This window comes from Polypterus senegalus, chromosome 3 (genome assembly GCF_016835505.1).
Source record: "Polypterus senegalus isolate Bchr_013 chromosome 3, ASM1683550v1, whole genome shotgun sequence".
Lineage (NCBI taxonomy): Eukaryota > Metazoa > Chordata > Cladistia > Polypteriformes > Polypteridae > Polypterus > Polypterus senegalus.
This window is the reverse complement of record NC_053156.1, coordinates 41,043,945-41,054,467: the sequence shown is the minus strand read 5'-3', so window position 1 is coordinate 41,054,467 and position 10,523 is coordinate 41,043,945.

The window sequence follows — 10,523 nt, the reverse complement described above, 5'->3', positions numbered from 1 at the left end:
AACGTAGGAAAAAAAACAGTAATTGTGACTTGTGAAAATGTTTGGATTACACCCCCCCATCCTGCCCCTTTTTTTTTTTACACATCTATGAGTCTTGAAATGGGAATGTTTGCCCATTCTTCCTATCAAAGTCTCTGAAGTTCAGAGATATTTGTAGGCTCTCTTGAATGCACGGTATCTCTTAGATCTACTGTATCCACAGAATTTTAATATTTGGGTCCTGGAACTATGAGAGCCATTCAAAAAAATGTAGCATTTATTTCCTGAGGTAGTTCATGGTGGGTTTCGGTGTATGCTTCAGACCATTGTCCTGTTGTAGAAGCCAGTCTCTTTTTAGCCCGAGTCTCTTGATGAACTTCATGATATTTGCATCCAGAATTTTCTGATATTGAGTGGAATCCATTCTTTCCTATATGTGTGCAATGCTCCCTGTGTCACTGGTTGTCACACAAGTATAATGGATCCACCCACATGTTTATAAATTGGTAAGATGTTCTTTTAATGAACTGCTTTGCCTTTTTTCTTCCAAACATACCTCTGGTGATTGTAGCCAAAAAGCTCAATCTTAACTTCATCTGTCCACAGCACTTACTTCCAGAAAGACTTTGGCTTATCCAGATGATCCAGATCATACTTCAGATGTTGCCTTTTATGACAAAGTTGCAGGTAAGGCTTTCTCCTCATAACTTTTGCTTGGAGACTCAGTTGATGCAAACTCCATTACACAATAGAATGGTGCACCACAATTCAATTTTTGGCTAAATCTTCCTCCATATGCTTTGCTGTGATTCAAAGGTTTTATGGCACCTTTTAGAATAAAAAAAACACATAATTCTTTAAGAATTTTTTCTTGACTTGTATTGATCATCTCCACTATCATTTCTTGATCACATTCCCAACAGTAGCAATTGCTAGCTGGCAAGTGATATTTTTATAGCATTTCCCAGCTCTGTATGCATCATCTTACTGTTCAAATCCCCAGTGAGTCTGGAAAAGTAGCTCCCATGGTTATGCTGTGTTACCATAAGGGTTGAGGATTCAGAATTTATCTAGTGTAGGAGGAGAACTAGCATCCCAGCCAGATCAGAAGAGGTTCCATTACCTGGAGGGGAAGCTAGTGCAACAACGTACAAGGATTGTCCGGTGAGTCATCGAAATAAATTTGTACCCGGGTGGTATGTTTTTATGGATGGACTGAGGAATAGATTGCCAATTAGGACACCTGCAGGGGTGCTTGGGACTTGGAGTCCAGACATGCAGTCCTGTTTGGGTCCCATGGAATCGATAGATGGACCTGTGAGGGGGTGGAACCCCCTACTTTTTCTATGACCCAGAAGTTCTTCCTCAAGGACACAGCAGGACACCAGAAGCATTCCTGGGTCTGACATCTAAGGAGTCTGCTGCCTCACATCAGAGGAGCCAGAGTCAGGAGGAGGAGGAGGGCAAAGCTTGCTTGGAGGTGTGGAGGGGAAAGTTCTGTGTGATTTATTTGTGTACTTGTGGCTTATTTTGGAGAGGTGACTGGTGAAAATAGAAATCTTTTATTCATATATTGTGTGCTGTGTCACTGTATCTGTGGTTTGCACTCTCAGGCAACCCGAAGGCATACTCATTTATACCGCACCAATATGAAGCCACCAATTAACATAACATGCACATCTTTAGGATGTGGAAGCAAAGCCCACATAGTTAGGGAAAAAATGTACACCATACAGGCTGTGCCCAAGCTGAGATGACTAGGTCCTTAAGGCTGTCAAAGCAGCAATAGTAATAATCTCCGAGGCAACCTATTATACCTATTTATGTAAGATTCCCATCTTAATAGACCCCAGGGGAAAATTCAGCTTTTTACATAAGTTCCTTAAATAAATGTAGATAACTACTGTATATACACACACACACAACATGGTCTGAACATAGAGCAGATTGACTTAAAAAAAGAAAACTTTTGACTTGGCTTTCACAGTCACAGTGAAACATTATGCAGGCATATTGCTGTTGGCATAAAGAGGCCCCAGTAGTGTTTCTTGACACACTTATGCTGAATAATTTGTTGGTTGAAAGTCCTCAGTGTTAGTATGTCACAGAGAGGATGTGCAAAATTGTTCATTATGTTTCATTTTAATTCTCTCCTTTGCTACTACCTCCAGGGGGTCCACAGTCGATAACTGAGTCTGCACTTTTAATTTGCAGTGGGACTCTTGAAGTGATGTTATCAGCCCAGCACACCAGAGCACAGAAGACTGCACTGGCCATTACAGAGTTGTAGGAGATGTGAAGGATGTCATTTCACAGATTAAAGGTTTTGGTGCAGATAAATTCTCTCTCCACCAAGAAACAAGGTCCTCCACATGACTCCTCTGTCTCATCCCCTTTACCAATACAACCCATAAGTGCAGATTCATCTGAATATCTGCAAGTGACAAGTGACCTTTGTAGTCAGAGGTGTACACAGTGAAGTGAAGAGGAGACAGGAGTGTTCCTTGTGGTGCTCCAGGGTTGCTCTCATCCATGTTAGAAAAACACCATCCTTGAGTTTAGTATCTCTAAGTTTACCCTTTTAACGAGGATGGCTGGAATGGTATGGAAGGCAGTGGAGAAATCAAAAAACATAATCCTCAGAGCTGCCAGCTTTGTCCAGGTGAGAATAAGCCTTGTGGAGTAGATAGATAATTGCATCCTCCGCTCCAATCTTTGTCCAGTATGCAGACTGCAATGGGTCCAGGTGGTCTACCACAACAAGACTCATTGAGTCCAGGAACAGTTTATCAAAGGTCTTCATGTTACAAGACTTAAATGTCACTGATCTGTAGTCATTAGGTGAAGCGGTGCCTGCTTTCTTGGGAACAGGAACAATGCAGGATGTTTTCCACAGCAGCAGCACTTTCCTGAGCCTTAGGGAGAGACTGAACAGGTGAAGACACCACATAGTTATCAGCAAAGGCCTCACTTACTTGAGGACTGATGCCATCTGGTCCCACACCTTTTCCGTTGTGCAGCTTTCTCAGTTGTCTCCTTACTTGGTTTTCAGTTATGGACATCTCATACTGATGAACTTGCTACTGGTCATCCCAGTTGATGTGGTAGGAGTTGTTGTAGTAGGGATGGTGTGAGGATACCAGTCATTAGAAGAAGGTGGCAGTGGGAGGGAAAATGGATTAATAAAAAAAAAAAAACTATTAAATGTTGTACTATGCAAATGTAAATTTTATTTAAAGCAACACTTTCTGTGCTTCATGTTTACTAAAAGAGTTTGATATTCACAGAATAAATTGGATGTTTTAAAAATGATTGATTAATGGAATGCTTCTCCAATATATGCCTTCCAAACAATTCTATCTACACTTTGAAATAGTGTCCTTTGTGTCCAGTCTGCGCACATAATTGTTAACCAATATTATAACACAAGTCACCTAGTCACTTAAATAGAATACAAAATGTATTTTGTATTTTAGTTATATACAACATAACATTCTCAAAGTATATTAATCCAAATCAGGGAAATGTACATATGTATGTATACACATAATGATTACTTTAGATTTAGCTCACATTAGCTCAGCATTTAGCTTACATTATTTATGTTCTCTCAATGCCCACATCATTTCTCACCTAGCACTACAGAAATCTGGCCCATTCTAAGTGAGTATGAATGCGTTGTCACACACGTGCGAGTAGGAGGCAGCTATAGGGCTCAAGTAATTGTAATAAAACATCCGACCAGGGGGCAGCGGAGTGCGCTGTCTTTCTCAGTTCCCTACAGACCTTTCCCAGGAAATCCTGCAAGGTTCCAGAACCCCTGAAGACGTCATTTCCGAAGCCGGCCCCTTTGATGACGTCACTTCCGAAGCCAGCCCCTTTGATGACATCACTTCCGAAGCCGGCCCCTTTGATGACGTCACTTCTGGTTCCGGTCCCTTAGATGACATCATTTCCTCTCAAGACCTTTAAAGCCTCCATCTTAGGCTACTATAGCAGTTCTATTTTGGACTCTGCGAGATGCACATCGATTCTTTGATAAAGGAAACCCTTTTGCAGCTGGGAAAAACAATATACGGGTGGCTGCCCCAAACCTTTATAATGTCTTGGACTCGTTTTTATGACAGTGTATATGTTCCCTGTTACTGCTGTCCCATCCGGAGTCTTCTATACTAAAAATGAGTTCTAGAAATAAATGCTTGGATTTTGCATGAAATTCTATATGTTTCATTGAATATTATTTTCTATTTTACTTTACATTCCCCTTATGTCAGGGTAACAGGGCCTGGACATAACCCAGAAGCACTCTTTGGGGAAGGAGTCATTCAATCAGTGTGTCAGCTCATGCACAAACCTACACTCAAACAAGGTCTGATCTGGTATATTACCTAGACAAGTGTGGATCTACAGTTTCATTACCTATTTTGTTATTCCACAGGGAGAGACAGATTAAGTGACTTACTCAGGGTCACACATCATGTCAAAGGAGGAGACTGCTACGGCAGACTCATGGTTTAATATCCTTTGCTAAATCCACTATGCCATACTGTCTTAACAGAATCATATGTTAGTGTCTCTTACTTTTCTTTTTTTTTCCTTTCCTGCATCATCAGCTACAAGGCAGGAGCCGAAATTGCATAGGACAGCAGTATTCATTCCTGCACTGACTCCAGGAAGATGCGGCCTATTGTGTTCTAAGTTTCATTTTAAAATGCACCAAACCCTGCAGATATGCATTATGGTAAAATGCAACTTTAATTTTAACATACACATTCTTAAACCTGCTCAATCCAATTCAGAGTTGTAGAGTGAAGGGGCCTTCCAAGGCACCACTGGGTGCAAGACGTTAAACAGCCCCGGACAGGTTGCTAGTCCATTAAAAGGCACACCCACGTTCACTCACACTGGTGCCAAGTTATAATTCTACCTGTTTCCCACATCTTTGGGGATGTTTAAGGAAAGCCAGAGCAACAGACAAGGGAATGTGAAAACCACATACAGACTCCTTAGAGGCATGGAATTCAATCACAGGACACATGTAATGTATACATGAGGCAGTACTGCTAAGCACTGTGCCACCATGCTGCCCCAAATTTTAATCATAATTATTACTTAACATTTATGATTTTAATTTTTAACAACATTTATTTAGTTAGGTACTGAAGTGAAATACAAATTAAATTACAATTCTTGATGACCTGTTATTTTAACACTGAGGAATTGCGCTTACATCCATATGGGGTTTGTTTAATGTTTATATTCCTAAAATCCTAAATTTGATTATCAGGTTCAAATAAAGAATGTGTGATGTTCTGGTTAAAATCTCTTTTCTATTTTTTTTTTCTCCACGAAAGAACTGCAAAAACATGAAATGTGTGGGAAAAGAACATGTTAAATGTCATTGACATCTAAGGAGCATTCTATTCAAGACATTAGTTGTGCATTGTAATCATGGATATGCCAACAATTCCTTGTTTAAGCTAACCTTTATATATACGAATATACAAGAGCATCTTTAGTATATAGCCGATAGCGTCCAAATTATAGGCAAGCACATTTACTTAAAAGGTAAAGTAAGATGATCTAAACATGACTAATGGAATATATTCATTGTGCTTAGACTCAATGTCAGAAGCTGTTTCCTAGTGCCCGTATCCTTTAAACCAGATAAGCAAAAGTCAATATAAAATGCCTTTGTTATATTGGTAATCTTATGGCATTCTTTCAAGGATATCTTCAACACAGCTGCATCTCTCAGAACAATATTTGCTTATTTGACACAGTTAGAAAAACCTTATGAGCCTAAGAATCCAAGACACTAAAATGTTATAAAAAGGTTTTTTACAACAGTACTCCCATTTAGTACTCTTAGAACAACTAAAGCAAACAAACACTTAACACATAAAAGACCATAATACTATGGGTTGTCTTAATATTTTCTTCCTTATAATCATTGGAGAAGGGTTCACTTGGAATAGCCACCATACTATTTACTGCAGCTTTACCATCAATTTTTAGAAAACATTTTAAAAGACAAAAACTATCATTACAACAACAATTAGTAGGTACAAATTGCAAAGGCTGAGCCAATTCATTGATTTTTTGACCATAAGGCAACAATGTGGCAAACGGAAGAATGACGCCTACTCCCTTGGCCCATTCTGGAACTGGATATATTATATATGGTACTCCCAGGGTTGCCCTTCTTCTTTTATAATAGGGTGACTGTAGAGGTTTCTGCTAGACTGTTATGTAAGGAATCACACATGCCAAATAGCAAGTACCACACCGCCCTATTGGTAACTGTGTATAAGCATGCTGACCACAAACACAGTTAGGCATTCTTGTGAAACTGGTTACATGTGTTCTGAGACTTTGTTCTATGACAAAATAAGGTTTGATTCAGAAAATACATATCTATTGGACTAGAGTTATGAAGAAGCAATGTTAACTGCTCTGCTATTGCATCCTGCAAAGAATAATAATATTGATGTGCATCTTTAAGATGCAAGGGCAAAAACTAAAATGTATGAAAATGGCTATAACGAACTAAAACTCTGGCCCTAAAGGACCAAGCTTGGGAACTTACTGGTTTAAAAAGACAAGAGAAGACATCAGAAATGTCACAAATGTGTATATTGTGTTTAAAAAAAGAAAAACAAAAGGCACCAATCCCAAATATGGAGTTTAAGTATCATCCTTTGCACCAACAGTGCAAATTTAAGACACACACACTGTACCACTTGGGAATGATACAACTACTTTGTTCCATGGGTGCTGTGCAGGTTTTTTGGAAAATCAGAAATAGAATTTGTATTTTAAATTTCATTACTGAATACCAAAACAAATCAGCTATTTGTGTTATTTTGTAAAAAAAAAAATTTAACCAACCATGCCAGAGTATTCATTAAATGTTAAAATTTAACTATTATCTTCTATTTGACTACATCACAGTTGTTTGATTTTAATTAGATGTTCTAATGAACATGACATGATCAACTTTGTTGTACCAAGACAGTTTCATTTCTTTTATATTATTATTAAATAATTGGAAATGTAATATATTACCTAATTTAGGTCAAGGCAGCAAAATCTCCAAAGAAACTTTATTTAACATGCATGTAAATTATTTTACATCCATACAAATGCATGAAAATTGTGATGAGCTTCATATTTTCCTGTAAAACATCAAGCCATTTTGAATTTACAAAAAATGGAAATTCTGTAGACATGCTTGTTTTACTCATTTTGCTGTTCATGTTTTGTCTTATGATGATAACTTTATGAAACTCTTTGTGTTTGTTACAAATGCATCAATTTGCCTAGACATCAATTATCATATTATTTTCTATTCATTTATAAAATATAGCACTGTACAAGAAAATCCATTTTTTTCTCGACATTCCCATTAAAGGGACATTGGGACTTGGAGGAGCCTTCCCCAGCATCATTAAGTAGAAAGTGGGGAACAACTCTATTTATTGTGGAGTCATCAATGACTTTTGGATGTGGAAAAAAAAGAACATTTAGAAAAAGAAAACCCACATGAATAGAGACTGTGTGCTGATGATTCAAAGACAATAAGGCCAGATACATAATTGACAGTTCTTTTGACCATGGCTTCAACTCAGCTATCGTCACAGCATTGCGCTGTACAGTATATGATGTTTGAACTACGCATAAGCCATTATGAATGTGTTGTATTACTTCAATTTCTATCCATTGCAGTTACCAAATTATTTTCATATTACATTAGTTTTTGATATACCCTTGCATATATATATCTACTCTATATATATAAATTTTGTGTGACGTTTTTATGTCACATTTTTTGTCATGCTTTAAATCGGCTTATTTTAAAACCTACACATATATGTTTGGTATCATTCTTTTCATAATGTATTGAACTTTAATGTGATGTTGTTAGACTTTCAGATTCTTATTCCGTTTTTAAATTCTAAACTAAAAAATATCAAGAACTTGCATCCCGCGAGACCAGACTTTATGTCAAAAGATTTAACCATGCCCGTGGCCGGAAATAAAAGATAAAGAGTAGGACAGCTGCTGTACAGGCTTTTAAATGTTTGAAGCGCCGTGCAAGATGCAGATCACGCTTCATGGCAGCAAGCCAGCAGCTGATCAAGCAAAGAGGAGGTAAAAAAAAAACTTTATTTGTGTCCCATTGTATCACCATTTAAGAGGGCAGAGACACAAAGTGCCTGGCAACTAGCACAGGCCGGAGGGGTTGGTGAGTGAAGCGAGCAGGGGGGAGCCCCCAAGTATATATATATATATATATATATATATATATATATATATATATATATATATATATATATATATATATATATATATATATATATATATATCCCTGATGTATCACAATCTCCTAACAATAATATAATGTTTTTAGCACTAACCACCACACTGCTACAATCTCTGATTCAAAGTTGGCGGAGGCCACAGCCTATCACAGTAGCACTATTACTAAGGCAAGAAAAAGTTTTGGATAGGGAACCAGTCACAGCACACTCACTTTGAGGCTAATTTATAGCACTACCACAATGCTACTGTGCCATCCACAGAATCACGTAGGGGTGATAAAGTAACATAACAACACCGTGAAAATATATCTAGAGGAATAAAATTATGTGTAACTGTCTCAGACTAACATGGATAGGGCAAGTGCTATGGAAAAAATGCCAATAAAAGATAGATCAATTATGGTGAAAAAGATTTGTCCCATTCTGATTTCTTCTATTATTGCAAAACTTTGAGACTGAATAGTTACAGGCCTAAAATATAATAATAGATAAAGGACAACTGAGTGAACAAATGGCACATTATCTTAACTTATGTCATTTATTGAATGAAAAAAGTGACTCGGCACTAACAAGTACAGCGTGAAAAAGTAATTGCACTTAATAACTGATCACAACCCTTTTAACTGCAATGGTAATTTAAGTCTTTAAAATTTTTCAAATCAATGAGGAGGATGTTTTTAAGACCAGTCTTCCTTACAGAGCTACTTCAGTTCAGCAGCACTAATAGGTTTTTGAGCATGAGCAGCTCATTTCAAGTATTACTACAACACCTCTTTTCACAGTCTGTCTTAAATAGTGGTTTTAAAGTTCAGTCCTGGGACACCCCTGTGGTTGCAGGTTTTGCTACAATCAGTTTAACAATCAATCAGTTATTTTTACCTCTAATTGATCACAGTTTTAATTAGCTGGTCTTATTTTTTCTCTTTTTCTGCATTTAGAAAAGTGTAACAGTCAAGAGATTTACATTCATATGAAATTTAGAAATATTTGCATTTTTTCGTAGAATTCACTTCTTAACTCTTTATTGTTATTTGTCTATTAATTCACTGTTTTTGTGGAGTTTGTTCTTTTAATTGTATCTTAAAGACAATTAACAATAAGTGGAGTAGAAACCCTAGGACTTAACCTCAGGAATTAACTAGACTGACTAGCATAGTCCAAAACTTGATTTTGCTTCTTTGTATCCATTCTGATGTGGATTTTGTTTTGCATTTTGATCCACTGTCTTATTGCTTCATCTCAATGATAAGCAACCAAATATTCTCTGTGTTCCATTTCAGGTTGATTCCTGCCTTGTGCCCGATACTTTAAAGATAGACTCCAGTCACCCTTGGCCCAGTAATTGACATAAGTTTTGGAAATGGGCCATTGGGAAAATGTACTAGTTGTTAATGTTTCAATATGTCACGCACATACACTCACTATGCAAATTATTAGGAACACCTGTACACCTGCTTATCCATGAAACCTAATTGGCTAATCATATGGCAGTAGTGCAAGCATAAAATCATGCAGATACAGGTTAGGAACTTCAGTTAATGTTTACATCAAACACCAGAATAGAGAAGAAAAATGTGATCTCAATGGTTTCTACTGTGACATGAATGTGGATACCAAATGAGCTGGTTTGAGTATTTCTGTAACTGCTAATCCCCTGAGATTTCCACATATAGCAATCTCTTCAGTTTACTCTAGAAAGATGAGACCAACATCATCTAGCGAGCGCCAGTTCCATGGACAGAAATTAACTTGCTGATGAGAGAGGTCAGCAGAGAATGGCCAGACTGGTTTGAGCTGACAGACATGCTGTGGTACACTGTACAACTGTGGTGAGCAGAAAAGCATCTGAGAATGCACAACACATCAACCTTGAGGTGTATGGGCTACAGCAGCAGAAGACCTGTCAGTCAAGAACAGGAAACTGAAGCTACAGTGAGCTTAGGATCACCAAAACTGGACAGATGAAGACTGAAAATTTGTAGCCCAGTCTGATGATTTCTGCAGAGGCACACAGATGGTACGTCAGAGTTTGGCGCAAGCAGCATGAATCCATGTATCCAACCTACCTTGTATCAACAGTCCAGGCTGGTAGTGATGTGATAGTACAGGGAATGTCTTCTTGGCGCACTTTGGTCCTAATACCAATCAATCAACTCGAGTGTCATATCCTATTTGAGTATTCTTGTTGACCATGTGCATATCTTCATGGCCACAATTCAC